The sequence below is a fragment of the Pelophylax lessonae genome, assembly GCF_965119305.1.
Source record: "Pelophylax lessonae genome assembly, chromosome: 5".
In the NCBI taxonomy this organism is placed as follows: domain Eukaryota; kingdom Metazoa; phylum Chordata; class Amphibia; order Anura; family Ranidae; genus Pelophylax; species Pelophylax lessonae.
This window is the reverse complement of record NC_138772.1, coordinates 41,152,358-41,168,406: the sequence shown is the minus strand read 5'-3', so window position 1 is coordinate 41,168,406 and position 16,049 is coordinate 41,152,358. Positions and strand designations below refer to the sequence as shown.

General features: G+C 42.9%; 1 protein-coding gene across 1 annotated transcript in view; it reads right to left on the bottom strand.

Annotated features, from left to right (window-relative positions):
* The window catches only part of THSD7A (thrombospondin type 1 domain containing 7A), a 518,460-nt gene that overhangs the window by 349,042 nt on the left and 153,369 nt on the right, over positions 1 to 16,049 (bottom strand). The window lies entirely within an intron of this gene.

Here is a 16,049-nt window from a genome sequence, read left to right as displayed (position 1 = left end):
CTAGTGACGTCACTGGCACATGCGCTCTGAAGGAACGGTGGTGCTGTTCCTTCAGAGCCCCGTGCCGTGACCGTCAGCTCCCGCGCGCATGCGCGGGAGTGACGTAATCGTGGGTCCAGTCAATCAGATGGCCGGATGCCGCAAACCTGGAAGAAGGGTGACAGAACATGTCACCCACGAGAGAGGCGAGCGGTCGGCGCTTCGGGGCTTCGTTCTTAGGTAAGTATTTCATAATGAGCTAGTATGCAATGCATAATAGCTCATTATGTGTTTGTCTTTCAGGTGTACTTTTAAAAAAAATAAAACATTCTGAGGTTTACAACCTCTTTAAACGCCTCTACAGGTCATCAAGAGTAATGGCCCTATAAATATTGCTCTCACTATGGCATACAAAGCAATATGCAACATGTTACACTCAACGGGTCTATTTACGTTTGTATGTGCATGTACACAGGTAGGGTGGGGTGGGTTCAAACTTTTTTTTTTGGGGGGGGGGGTTTAAAGTAGAATTCTGGGATAACCTTAACTAGTCTTATACATTTTCCTTCCCACCTCCTGACACCTATGCTGGCTAACTTGCGTAGGAAAGCTATACTTACCTATTTTCAGGTCGCTCCAGTCTGGTCACGTGATCCAGCCTCCCTATGCCAGCCAGCGGCAGCTGCAGGGAGGAGATAAGAGCAATTACTTTGTGGCAGATTTTCTTTATTGAGATGTCAGGGGTCTGTTAGAACCCTGATGTGTTACGTGCCTTCCATTGCAGCTAATGGAGCGCAGACAGTGCTCCAATAGCTTCCTCTCTGGCCAAAGTGACACTTGAAATTTAAAAACAGAAGTGATGGGCACTCTTCTGGGGTCGGTGAAAGTCACCCAATCAATTTCATCAGAGAGCTGACATTCAGCATTTGAAACATACACACACAGAAATCAGTGGGACATGTAAAACCCCCACTGGCACCGTCATATGACATACGTCAGTAGTAGTAAAAGGGTTAAAAATGTAGTGCACTGCAGAAACAGTGACTATATATATTATCAGGAAGTTGGACACGTGTATTTTAGCACATTGCAAACCATGTGTTAAAACGCAACGATGAAAATGGACCCTCAAAGACTGTGATAACATTATAAACATCATAGTGATCTCTTTAACATGTTCCTTTGAAAAGACAATACATTCCCTTTATATCAGATACATCCATGATATAAATATGTTTCCTTCTCCTTTAGGTAAGTAACATAACAAAGGATGGAAATCTCTCCAATTAGAATCCATCATTTCCTCCACCATACCCTTCCACATGGAGGAAAGAGCCGACTCCCTCAACCCCCGAGCCCAGAGAAGATTAATAGATCACTTTTCGGAAGGGTGTCACAAATGATAGTCACCATCCGTCTGTCTGTCCCATCTTCTTAATACCCAGAGATGTATCATTGTGTTGATGCATGGCCTGCTTAATAATTCATTATTAATTTCTGTTATCTGTGCTAAGTGCCGGAAAGATGAATAACACAACATTAAGGCGTCCCACCGACAGCCATTTTTCATAAGCCACCAAAGATCTCCTTAAATAAATGGGAATACAATAGACCCCCTTCACAAATATATTATTGGAGATTAATACACTCAATACAAATTAGCTTACGCAGCTATAATAATAAAGGGAATAAAAATGAGCCAGACGCTGAGGTTTAAATAGAGACGGAACAGGGAGCTGGGAAATACGTGATAACAAAATGATTATGTGTTGGAGGATTGTATATTATCCCTAAAGGATACATTTTATGATTGGTGCGTTAAACTGAAAAAATAAAATGATCAATGTGACTATCAGCAATGGCTTGCTTCCCGTGACTTACGTTCAAGATTGTATTTCATCGATTGATACAGAGATTATTGATCTTGTGCAGTCTTTTTAAACTATTTTACCCCAGAGGAGCCCTTGAAATAATTTTCAGATCTCAGGGAACCCCAGCTAAAATTAATTATTCTGGGATCAGTGGTAATAATGCCCACCATAGTAGTAGTTAGTGGGAATATTGCTCCTTACATTGGTGGTCAGTGCGTAGAAAGCTCCTTGCATTGGTGGTCAGTGGGTAGAATGCTCCTTACACTGGTGGTCAGTGGGTAAAATGCTTCTTACATTGGTGGTCAGTGGGTAGGATGCTCCTTACATTGGTGGTCAGTGGGTAAAATGCTTTTTACATTGGTGGTCAGTGGGTAGAAAGCTCCTTGCATTGGTGGTCAGTGGGAAGAGTGCTCCTTAAACTGGTGGTCAGTGGGTAAAATGCTTCTTACATTGGTGGTCAGTGGGTAGGATGCTCCTTACATTGGTGGTCAGTGGGAAGAATGTCCTTTATATTGGTAGTGAGTGGGAAGAATGTCCTTACCTTGGGGGTCAGTGGGAAGAATGTCCTTTATATTGGTGGTGAGTGGGAAGAATGTCCTTACCTTGGGGGTCAGTGGAAAAATGTCCTTACCTTGGGGGTCAGTGGGAAGAATATCCTTTATATTGGTGGTGAGTGGGAAGAATGCCTTTACATTGTAAGTATGCTCCTTACATTGGTGATCAGTGGGAAGAATGTCCTTACATTGGTGATCAGTGGGAAGAATGTCCTTACATTGGCGATCAGTTGGAGGAATGCATCCTTTACATCGGTGGTCACTGGGACGAATACCCTTACATTGGTAGTCAGTCACAGATCAAGGTACCCCTAGCAACCTCTGGAGGAAACCTGGTTGAGAATAGCTGATCTAGTGGCTTGTAGACTGACCCCCCCCCCCATCTGGACAAGCTGCCCAGGGACTGTTTACCAAAACAAAGGGCACCCATTGGATGTTAGGTGACTTTATCCATTGCATGTGGTATATGCCTGAGTTTTCTATTGTTTGGTCTTATCATTTTTATCCAATTATTATTTTTATAAGAATGGGGTAGTTCAGACAGCTAAATACACAGATGAAATAATTATACGAGAGTCCAATCCAGTCCTTAGATTTACACAGCTCTGGTACATACCATAGCCTTGTCTGGCAGAAGACTCAACATAGCCCTGTCTGGCAGTGGACCAGTGCTCTATGATCTTCAACTGTATCCTGACTTGATCTGTCACCTCACTTCAGCCCCTTTACTTATCCAGCTTGCTATTCTTGACTTGCCTTGAAATTGTCTTGATTTTGACCTCAGCTTGGATCTTTGCCTACCTGTTAACAACCCTGGTCTTTTTCTCCAATGTTGCCCCCACCTACTGTCTGTATCTTACTGCCTGCCCATTACTGACTCCAGCCTGTTTCCAGACCCAGCACTTGCTCGTTGTTCTTTCTTTTCTAATATGTTCTTTGCTATCTGCCTGTTGGTGGCCTACTCTTGGGTGTTGCTGCTTTCTTTTTGGTACTGTTCCTAGACACACTTTTTCATTTTTGTAGGTTTCTGAACAGCCAAATACGCTATAAACACTTGTTGCCATTGAACTGCCTATCATAGCTTAAATTACTGAGGCATGTGCATTGTAGGATGAGTTAATGACAGGTAAAGGTGCCTAAAGGCATCAAAGAATTAGGCCTTCTCCAAAGATAGCAGACATCCCTTGCCAAGCCTTTTTGGGAGGAAAGTTGATCATTCAGGGTGAATTTTCTTTGCCTATTAATGTAATGTTCTCCTTGGTGATGGTGTCTCTAGAGCCGTCTTTCTCAATCGGGGTTCTGTGGAACCTTTAGGTTCCTCCAGAGGTTGCTAGGGGATCTTTGGGAAGTAACCATTGCTATCAATAATCTTTTTTTTTTGTGTGTTTTCGTATAGTCTTTATTGACTTTTTCAAATAAGATACAAAGTAGATTCATTGAAAGCTACATACAGTTGTTCCAACCAGACATCATCACATTCTTATGTTCAAATAGATGCAGATTGTAAGTTCTATTCAGCATATTTTATAACACATAAATGCCAGGCTGGGTCTAGTGGAGTAAGGGCAAAGGAAAAGGAAGGGAAGGAGGGGTTGGGGGGGGGGGGGCAGGAGGAAGGGGGGAGAAAGGAAGGAAAGGAGGAAGGGGAAGGGAGCACCAAAGTCTTTAGGATACGAACATTGTATCCTATTTAGCTACCTGTGATAACTCCCAGTGGCCACAAGTGCAAATAGCATCTTTTCCAGTGACCATCACACTTTTGTCACTTGGATTTTAGGATGTGGGTCTTTGGGCCTACTCTGAGGTTTATGGGGAGGATGTGTGACCATTAAGTTCCTTCCTCCCCTGCCTTGGGGGGTGGGTCTCGCTACAGGAAAGCCCCTCACCCAGTACTCGTGGCTTGGCTAAGACTGACCATGAGGAGCAGGGTCTGCTGGGCTTTTTGACAAGGTGGACTTAAGTCTGCCTTGTCCCGGTCAGGGGGGCCAGGGAAGGGTCCTATCTCTTCGGGAGGGGGCCATATTACACACACCATCAAAAATGTATAGGTTAATTTGATGCAAGCCTGCAGAACTGTACAGTAAACCCCTCTCCATTGCGGGGGTTACGTTCCGGACCCAGCCCCGAAAAGTGAAAATCAGCAAAATAGAAAAACCCTATTAAAATGCATTGTAGGCATGTTTTTTTTACGGTCACTGTACGTGTAAAAGCATTTTAAGGTCTTTAAACACACTTTTAAAACAACAGAAACTCATTTAAACACATAAAAGATACTGAGAGACATAGCAAGAGCTATGGAAAACACAAAAATATTTCATTTTTAATGATTTATATAGTAAAATAACATTACAAAAAAAAACGCAATATACCGGGACCGCAAAAACTGAACCGCGATGGAGCGGGGGTTTACTGTATAGCAATTCTACATTAGAGAGATCACTCGCATGCGTGGCTAGCTAACGTTAAATGTCTGTGGGCACTTTTAGGTGCTGACTTAATCTAATTAACCAAGGAACCTGTAAAATTCAGATATGTCAGTAATTAAAGTGATGAATCAGCAGTGCCGATAGCTATCATTGCCATCTACATATTTATAAATCCCTTAATCGCTGATACAATCCAATGCTGTGTTGCTGGTTAAACCACATACAATCACAGCTAATGACACATGTATTCATCAGGATAACGGTTCTTTAAAGCCTAAAGAAGTGGAACCTATCTATTGCCTAATGTCATCATCTTAATTTAGGAAACGCTTCCCCCTTAGGAAACATTTCCTAAAGCACCATCCTGTGGTATTTACATATTGATCTTGGTGGCAAATAAATATCCTAGCCTGCTAGATCAATAAATCCTTTAATCAATTCAGTAATCAATCACTTTTAGAAAGGGAAAGGTATAATTAGAAATGAACACATTAGAAGAAGATGGATTGAAATGTTGAAGAAAATTGTGTATCTAGTGTAATTGTGTAGCTAGTGGAAATCTCAGAGTTGAAAATGCCTAATTAGTACAATAAAAAAAAAAAAGCTTAATATTTCCAATCCCCCCTCCCCTCAATATTCATAAATTATTTTTTGCATCTGTTTTGTCTTCACTAAACATCATGTCCAAAGTCTATGTGGTTGTCTCCAGGTCTTTCTGATGTAGGAGCTGGAATGCAAAGTGCATGCAGTGGTACGCTATTAGGCCAAAGGTTGGTAGATATTTTACCATTACTCCAACACTATATATGGGAAAATGATATAATATTACCTCGAAATATTAGAGTTGTTTCCAGTAAAGGAAATACAGCTACAGAATACAAAGACATTTTAGGCAATTGAATGCTTCAAATCTTGTGGCAACAGTTTGGTGAAGGCATTTTTCTGTTCAATTTTAACTGATTCACAAAGTCAGGTTCATAAAGGCATGGTTTGACCATTTTGGTGTGGAATCAACTCATCTGGCAGTTTACAGTGCGGTTAAGAGATGAGTCTTTTCCAAGGCCTAACATATAGATCTTTAACCACTTGCCGACCGCTCACTGAGCTGGTACTGCGGCAAAGTGGTAGTTCCCGTCCAGCGACGTAGACCTACGTCGCTGGACTCCTCCCCTTGTGGGCGGCGCATGCGCGCCGCCGGAGGCTTGCTCCCGCTGTATTCTGTCACAGCGGGAGTCGGGCCAGGGGAGGAGCGGCGGTGATCACCGCCGCTCTTCCCCGATCGTCGGGGAATCGAGTTTGGAGATCCGCCCGCTTGTGTAAACAAAGCGGGCGGATCTCCTAAGTGACAGACAGTGACAGATTGCAGGATTCAGCATAGCTGAACATGCGATCTGTCCCTGTGTCACTCAGTCACCTCCCCCCACACATGTTAGTAAGCACCAGGCATACATTAACCCCTCCCTCTCCAATAAAATTAACCCCTTCCCTGCCATTGTCATTTTTACAGTAACAGTGCATATGTATAGCACTGATTACTGTAGTAATGTCACTGGTACCCCCAAAAGTGTCAAAGATGTCAGTCAAGGGTCTGATCTGTCCGCCGCAATGTCGCAGTCCCGCAAAAAAAAAACGCAGATCGCCGCCATTACTCGTTAAAAAAAAAAAACACCAAAAATTACAGAAATCTTTCCCTTAGTTAGTAAACGCAATAACTTTTGCGCAAACCAAACAAAATACGCTTTTTGTGATTTTTTTTTTTACCAAACATATGGTAAAAAAAAAATTGGCCTAAAATGTTAAAAAAATTTTGATTTTTACATTTTTTTTGGGGGAATTTCATATAAAAAAATTTGAAAAATATTGTTATTTTTGCAAAATTGACACTCTTTTTTTGTTTATAGCGAATGATCAAAACATCGCACAGGAGATCAAATACCACCAAAAGAAACTCTGTGGGAAAAAAAGGACGCCAAATTCGTTAAGGTACAGCGTCGCACGACCACGCAATTGTCCGTTAAAGTCACGCAGTGCCGAATCCCAAAATAGCCACTGGTCAGGAAGGGGGTAAAATCTTCCGGGGCTTAAGTGGTTAAGAGATGACAGTCATTTTCAATGCCCAACATACTGTAGGTCTTTAATTACATCTCATCATTATTCTATCAATACCCACTGCTCAAACCTTGAAAAAGGCCTTTCCCTGAAATGTGTTGGCTGTACTTAATGCTCTTAACCTATAAATGTTTCAAAAAGACTTCAATACCACTTCATTACCGGGCACTTTCACCCCTTTTCTGTCTAGGCCAATTTTCAGCTTTCAGCGCTGTCTGTCACATTTTCAATGACAATTGCGTGGCCATGCAACAATGTACTCATAAGAACTTTTAAAAAAAAAAATTCACAAAAATAGAGCTTTCTTTTGGTGGTATTTAATCACCACTGGGTTTTTTATTTTTTGCTTAATTAACAAAGAAAAATCAATAATTTTTAAAAACAAAACACATTTTTTTATGTAGCAGGTTTTCCAGGCATTGGGCCTGATATGGGTCTGCCATTGTTACCGGTGACACCTTCAGCCCATTTACGCTGAATACCCAAGTGTGAGATTGGAGACAATGGCCATGCCGGCATCTTTGGTTTGTTTTGTTTATTTGATATTGGGGATGGGAGAATGGAATGAGTGGGATACTCCTCTGGCTCAGCTAGGTACAACTGGGACACTTAGAAACATAGAAACATAGAATGTGTCGGCAGATAAGAACCATTTGGCCCATCTAGTCTGCCCAATATATCTGAATCCTATGAATAGTCCCTGGCCCTATCTTATATGAAGGATAGCCTTATGCCTATCCCATGCATGCTTAAACTCCTTCACTGTATTTGCAGCTACCACTTCTGCAGGAAGGTTATTCCATGCATCCACTACTCTCTCAGTAAAGTAATACTTCCTCATATTACTTTTAAACCTTTGCCCCTCTAATTTAAAACTGTGTCCTCTTGTGGTAGTTTTTCTTCTTTTAAATATGCTCTCCTCCTTTACCGAGTTGATTCCCTTTATGTATTTAAAAGTTTCTATCATATCCCCTCTGTCTCTTCTTTCTTCCAAGCTATACATGTTAAGGTCCTTTAACCTTTCCTGGTAAGTTTTTTCCTGCAATCCATGTACTAGTTTAGTAGCTCTTCTCTGAACTCTCTCTAGAGTATCTATATCCTTCTGGAGATATGGCCTCCAGTACTGCGCACAATACTCCAAGTGAGGTCTCACCAGTGTTCTGTACAGCGGCATAAGCACTTCTCTCTTTCTACTGCTTATACCTCTCCCTATACATCCAAGCATTCTGCTGGCATTTCGTGCTGCTCTATTACATTGTCTTCCCACCTTTAAGTCTTCTGAAATAATTACTCCTAAATCCCTTTACTCAGATACTTTGCAGAAAAATGCCTGTTAGCGCTGTCCTGACGCCAGCTGGATGCCGATCAACGCTTGCTGGCGCTTGAAAAATACTGTTTTGCTGAACTGTGCTAGAACTTGGCTTTAACACCTTGGTTAACTCGAAAGATCCTGGACTGTAGTGAGACTTGATTCTTGACACTCGGTTTAGCTCAAAAGTCCTGTGAACAGCTCCCTCCAGCCCTTCACTGACTGAGGTAGCTCCCTGTAACTGCTTGTGCTGCTGCAACTCTCAACTCTGTACACTGCACTCTGCACGCTGTACACATTAACTCTTCAGGGCCCAACCACTGGTGCCCCCTTTACACTTTCAGGGTCCTCTCATTAGGCACCCTCTCTGACACTTCAGGGTCACACTGGCACCCCCTTTATGGCTAGCTAGCTCCTGGATCCCTAGGACCTTCACCGGAGTGGCCCCCTCTCGGCTAGGCAGACCCCCAGGGGCAGTTACAGTACTCACAAACTTGGAATGCTTTCCTGAAACTGGACCCCCTCTATTCCGCTGGTCCTCAGCACACCGGATCCTCTCTGCAGCTCAGCTCTCTGTCCCCTCAGGCAAGCCGCCTGGGACACCCGATCCTTCTGACAGGAGGAGAGACAGCCATACTCTCCCTCCTGGGACTCTGCTTCCCGCCAAAGATGCTGCGTCATGCGCTCCCCTCAAACTTATACCCACTCCCAGAATCCTCTGCGGCAGAATCTGCCTTCTGGGGTAGATACAAGCCTGAATGTGCCACTGATTGGGTTTCCTCCACTGCCCATAGAGAACCCTCTCATGGAGCCAGTGGGGGGACTCCCCAGTCTCAATAGCAACACCTGGGAGACCTGACAGCCCAGCTGAAAATCATGGCCCTGCTGTTAGGCAGCCAAGGCCCACTATACTTTACCTAGCACCTACCTTGTAGGGTGCTACATTTACATTTTTGGTATAACAGTTTGAAAATAAAAAATCTTTCTTCATATATGTAGGCCAAAATGTATACTGCTACATTGCTTTGGTGAAAATAACCCAAATCATTGTGTATTGTTTAGTCTATAGGAAAATTATAGAGTCCACAAACTATGGTATTTATATATCTGAAAATTGATCAATCCTGATGTACTGATGGCGTATCTCATTACCCGAACAGTACAAATACCCCCCAAATTACCCGTTTTGTGAAGTAGACAGTTCAAAGTATTTAGTAAGAGGCATGGTGAGTTTTTGAAGTTGTGATTTTTTGTCACAATGTTTTGGAAAATAAAGAAAAAAAATTAAAAAAAATTCACATTTTTTTTTTACATACTATCACCAGTGCAGTACAGCAACATCATGACTGGTGTGGCAGTGATCAGGAATAATAACTGGTGACAATCATGTAAAAAGAAAAAAAAAAATTATAATTTTACTCTTTTTTTCTTTTTTTACGATTTTGTTTTTGCATACTGAGACCAGAGCAACACAGAGTTATCAAAGTAACAATGTACCACTCTGGGGAGGTGATCAGGATTTTTTTCACACACTATGATTACTTTACAACCATTTTTACTGAATGGAATTGATTTATTCAGTGTTTAGTATTGTGATCGCATGGTACAGATGTGCTGTGATTGGCCACAACTAATCGCATGGTACAGATGTGCTGTGATTGGCCCTGTCTGTACCATGTGATCGCTTCGACCAATCACAAGCAACACAAATGTACACAATGAATGGCATGAATGGAAGCCTTCCATTGTTTATAATTGTAATGTGATCTGTTGTGATTGGTCACAGTGATCACATGGTACCAAATCCGATCCAGCGATGTGCCGGTACACTGATCTGTCATTGACTCTGTCCGGTGGACACAGTGGATGAGAGATCATGCCACAGCGCAGTCCGTGGGGGGGCACGAAGCGTGTTCTGGGAGACGTCATATGACGTCCACCCAGAATAGGAGAGCTCCCAGTCCCACCCGGCTGTCATTTGATTAAAGACTTGGCAGAAACAGGTAAAGTGATATGAGCTTTTGTATTACGTGTTCCTCAATACCCACTCCACAGTTGGGGGTGGAGGAACCCTGGAGTCCTGACCTCAACCCCATTGAACACCTTTGGGATGAATTAGGACACTGATTGTGAGCCAGGTCTTCTCATTCAATACCGGTACCTGACCTCACTAATGTTCTTTGGGCTGAATGGGCACAAAACCAGTCCTTCATTGTGGTGGCTGTATTGGTTTTCTTTTTTTTTACTTTTCTTTCCTGTATTTTAACCTGAGGATCCAGCCAGTAACACGCTTCCTGTTCTAGAGTAACAATACCCACTCACTGCACCGTATGTATGGAGGAGCAGCATTGTCACCCTGGGACAGGCCTAAAAAACACCTACCCATTTCCATATCTCCATAAAATAGGGGGTAGGTATTCTTTAATTCAAAAAGGTTAACCACTTCAAATCCCTTAAGCCATTTATAAACAGCCGAAGGTTGAAGTGGTTATACCGGGATCATGACTGCAACTACAGTTATAATCCTGGTATCATTTCTTCAGCCGGTGACTCTTTCTGCTAAAAGGTAATCTGAGCAGCTATACGGTCGCTGGGATTACTTTTACAGGCGGCAAAAGGGGGTCCCCCCTCTCCTACTGCTGCCGCCTTTACCTGGCTGTCCCATCCGATCAGGGAGCCCAGTAAGGATGGCACCAGCGGCATTCGGTTCCTGAGACACAGTGAGAGGAATTTATGTTGTTCTCCTCACTGTGTGACATTAGAAACCAGAAATGACAAGGATTTTGTCACTTCCAGTTAGGGCTGGGCGATATGGCTGAAAACTGTATCACGATATCAGTGTTTCATATCGGTCGATATCGATATATATTGATATTTTTTATTACCCATTTAAAATAAGGACCCTAGGGTGAGAATGCAGGGTACTGGCATGGTGCAGGAGAATGCAGGGCACTGGCATGGTGCAGGAGAATGCAGGGTGACTGGCATGGTGCAGGAGAATGCAGGGTGACTGGCATGGTGCAGGAGAATGCAGGGCACTGGCATGGTGCAGGAGAATGCAGGGTGACTGGCATGGTGCAGGAGAATGCAGGGTGACTGGCATGGTGCAGGAGAATGCAGGGTGGCTGGCATGGTGCAGGAGAATGCAGGGTGACTGACATGGTGCAGGAGAATGCAGGGTGACTGGCATGGTGCAGGAGAATGCAGGGTGACTGGCATGGTGCAGGAGAATGCAGGGTGACTGGCATGTTGCAGGAGAATGCAGGGTGACTGGCATGGTGCAGGAGAATGCAGGGTGGCTGGCATGGTGCAGGAGAATGCAGGGTGGCTGGCATGGTGCAGGAGAATGCAGGGTGACTGGCATGGTGCAGGAGAATGCAGGGTGACTGGCATGGTGCAGGAGAATGCAGGGTGACTGGCATGGTGCAGGAGAATGCAGGGTGACTGGCATGGTGCAGGAGAATGCAGGGTGACTGGCATGGTACAGGAGAATGCAGGGTGACTGGCATGGTACAAGAGGATCCGGGGTTGTGGGCATACTACAGGAGATGCAGTGCTGTGGGCATGGTACAGGTAGACTATGCCCGCAGCACTGCATCCCTTGTAGTGTGCCCGCAGCCCTGCATAACGGCAGGTAGTGAAGCTGTTTCACTTACCTGTTCCAGAGGCGCCTTCGTTTTAAAAATGGCGCCGCCCGGCGCCGATACATCATTGCGCACGCGCCACCTCCGCTCGTGTAATTTCGGCTATTCCCGGCCTCTCCCGAGCGGCGGCGGCGCGTGCGCAATGACTTGTTGGCGCCGGGCGGCGCCATTTTTAAAAGTTTAAACCCGTCGGAGCGGACTTTTCGATTTATCGTTCAAGTTTTCCTATTGCTATCGAGCACGGGACTATCGCGATACCTATCGGTATCGTTTTATCGCCCAGCCCTACTTCCAGTTGTGGTGTCATTACCGGCTTGTGAAAGTATCAAATGAAACCGATCTCGGTTTGATTTGTTGCTTGGAGGGCAAAGGAATGATATGGGGTCTATTAGACCCCAGATCTCTCCATAAAAAGGACCTGTCATGGCCAATGCTATCACAAGGGATGTTGTTCATCCCTTGTGGTAGCAATAAAGTTTAAAAAAAAATTAAAAGTACAGTGTTAAAAAAATATTTGAAATAAAGCATTTATTGAGATACATTTATTCCTTAAAGCGTCCCCTTTCCCCTGTGCTCATGTCCAGAATTCAGATGTGATTGCGCCATATATGTGAGGTATCATCGAAAACGTCAGAGCAAGAGCAATAATTCTAGCAACAGAACCTGTAAAGGCTTTTAAAACATAGCCTATCGAGATTTTTAGGTACTGTAGCTTGAGGCCGTTGCATAGGCATATACAGTTTTAAAGCATAGCATATTTGGTATCTATTTACTCTGCATACCATCATATTTTTATTTTACCAAACGATTTGGTTATATATGTTTTTGTGCATTCAAAATTTTTAAAGTATGTTTTTTCAAAAAATTTGCATTTGAAAAACCGCTGCGCAAATATCGTGTGACATAAATAAAAAAATGTAGCACCCACTATGTTATTATCTAGGGCCTCTGCTTAAAAATATAAATTATGTTTGGGGGTTCTAAGTCGTTATAGCAAAAAAATGCTGATTTTTAAATGTAAGAACGGAATTTCATAATTTGACAGGACTGGCACTAGTTAACCGCTTGCCGACTGTTTATACGGCGGCAAGGTGGCTCTCCTGCACAGGATCATGAACCTTGTAGCTGTATGTGATCCTGTTCTTTCGGGTCTGGGGCGCGTATGTGCGCCGCTGGCAACCCGCTCCTGCTGTGATTAGACACAGCGGGTGCTGATCTGCGGACTCGATGTCCGCCGGCACCCGCCAATCATTAGGAACATGGATCAATGCCTTCCCATAGTTCAAGCACCTCCCTCACGGTGAGAAAGCACAGGCTAGGTACAGTTAACCCTTTGATCACCCCTGATGTTGACCCCTTCCCAGTCAGTGTCATTAGTACAGTGACAGTGCATATTTTTAGCAGTGATCACTGTATTAGTGTCACTGGTTCCCAAAAAAGTATCAGAAGTGTCTGTTAGTGTCAGAATGTCCGCTGCATTATCACAGTCATGCTATAAGTTGCTGATCACAATTTCAATAAAATCCCCTAGTTTGTAGACGCTGTAACTTTTACGCAAACCAAAAATATGTAGCAGAAGACAAATTGACCTAAATTGATAAAAAAAAAAAAAAAAAAAATTAGATTTTTGCATTTTTTATTGGACATGTTTTATAGCAGAAAGTAAAACATTTTGTTTTGTTTTTTTTTCAAAATTGTTGGGTTCTTTTTGTTTATAGCGCAAAAATTAAAAACCACAGAGGTGATCAAATACCACCAAAAGAAATCTCTATTTGTAGAAAAAAATTAAATTAATTTTATTTGGGTACAGTTAAAGTAACGCAGTGCCGTATTGCATTAAATGGCATAGTCATGAAGGAGTGTAAATCTTCCGGAGGGCAAGTGGTTACCTGGATAAGGCTAATATAGGATAATATTGCTTCAGATAACACTGTAGAGTGCACAGGACACAGGACAGTACTTGATTTCTGGCAGGATCAGCAGGTATTGTTTTGCACTTATTGAACAGATATAACATATGTATATACCACTGAACAAAATTATAAACGCAACACTTTTGTTTTTGCCTTCATTTTCCATGAGCTGAACTCAAAGGTCTAAGACTTTTTCTATGTACACAAAAGGCCTATTTCTCTCAAATATTGTTCACAAATCAGTCTAAATCTGTGTTAGTGAGCGCTTCTCCTTTGCCGAGATAATCCATCCACCTCACAGGTGTGACATATCAAGATGCTGATTGGACAGCATGATTATTGCACAGGTGTGCCTTAGGCTGGCCACAATAAAAGGCCACTCTAAAATGTGCAGTTTTATCACACAGCACAATGCCACAGATGTCGCACGTTTTGAGGGAACGTGCAATTGGCATGCTGACTGCAGGAATGTCCACCAGAGCTGTTGCCCGTGAATTGAATGTTCATTTCTTTACCATAAGCCGTCTCCAAAGACGTTTCAGAAAATATGGCAGTACATCCAACCGGCCTCAAACCACAGACCACGTGTAACCACACCAGCCCAGGACCTCCACATCCAGCATCTTCACCTCCAAGATCATCTGAGACCGGCCACCCGGAGAGCTGCTGCAACAATGCATAATCTAAAAATTTGTGCACAAATTGTTTGAAAGCGTCTCAGGGAAGATCATCTGCATCCTCATCATCCTTATTGGGGTCTTGACCTGACTGCAGTTCGTTGTCGTAACCGACTTGAGTGGGCAAATGATCACATTCAATGGCGTCTGGCACTTTGAAGAGGTGTTCTCTTCATGGATGAATCCCAGTTTTCTTAGATCTTTGAGTTCAGCTCATGAATAATGGGGGCAAAAACAAGTGTTGTGTTTAAAATTTTGTTCGGTATATATATATATATGTATATATATATATATATATATTCTGTTTATAGTTTTTGCAGTTTTATGCCTCTGCTTTACACAACAGTTCCATGAATTGTTGCATTAAAACTTGCTATTAAGCCATGGAATACCCATACTTTATAAGGCTTGGATCAGCAGGAGGGGAAGCTCTATTGAGCTGCAGTAATATAAAGTATATTTATGTAGCCACTGCCGGTAGGTCCGATCTGTTTTACAGTTTGTTACTCACATTCCGCTTGGCTATGTATGAATTTATATTATTAGCTGTGGCTGTAGAATAATAGTTGTAAATATTTATTGCAGCGGTTAATGATTTCCTGTGAGAGATGTGAATAGGCTGACCTTCGCTTTATGGCTTTTCTATTGCCGAGAAGGGATATCACTTAATCAAAAGTGGATTCTCCGGTAGCAATAAAACCCTTCAAGTCTACAAATATAAAATAGATTTTTTCCCCCTTTTGTAAAAAAAAAATTGGCATAAACTTTACATTGTTTCATATGCACAAAGATTGCAATGGGTATACTTGGACACACATGCAAATGTATACGGACATAGCTCATAGTTTTAAGATTTTATGGTTGGTGAGTAGAGTTGATCCTGAGATTTGGATGATGTTAGATTCAGACCGAATTTACTCAATTTGGATATACTGATCTGAATTCAAATTTTGGTGTTATTTTTGCTAGTTCAGATTCCCAAAAACCCTTTGGGATAAAAGGACCAAAGGCTTTCCCAAAGGTTGTTTCATCTTTATATGTGCTGTTGTGGCATAAACACCTTCAGCTTGACCATATGTGCCACCAGGTCCATTCTTCTATCCTAAAGTGGTTCTAACGGCAGAAGGTTTTTTTCCTAAAACCTTCTTTATGCATCCCCCCGTATACTTACCCGAGCCCCATCTTGATCCAGCAACATGCATGACTCTCCTGGGTCTCACTCTCCTCATTGGCTCACACAGCAGCGGGAGCCATTGGCCTCTGCTGCTTTCAATCAAAGCCAGTGAGCCAATGAGGAGAGAGAGACCCACGATTCCCAAAAACCCTTTGGGATCACTGTTCGTCAGAAAAATTTCCATCTTCAACACTGCCTGCTTCTGTTGGACATGCATGTTGGAAAACCAAGAGGCGACCAACTCCTAATCAGCGCTCTCAGCCAATGCCAGAAAGAGCTGATCAGAGTGTTTTGGCGGAGGGAATCCCCCTGTAAGGACACAATAGCTCAGCAAGGGAGATCGCTGAACTAACCTCGCATGGATAGTACAGTGGCTCAAACTGAAGTTGTCAT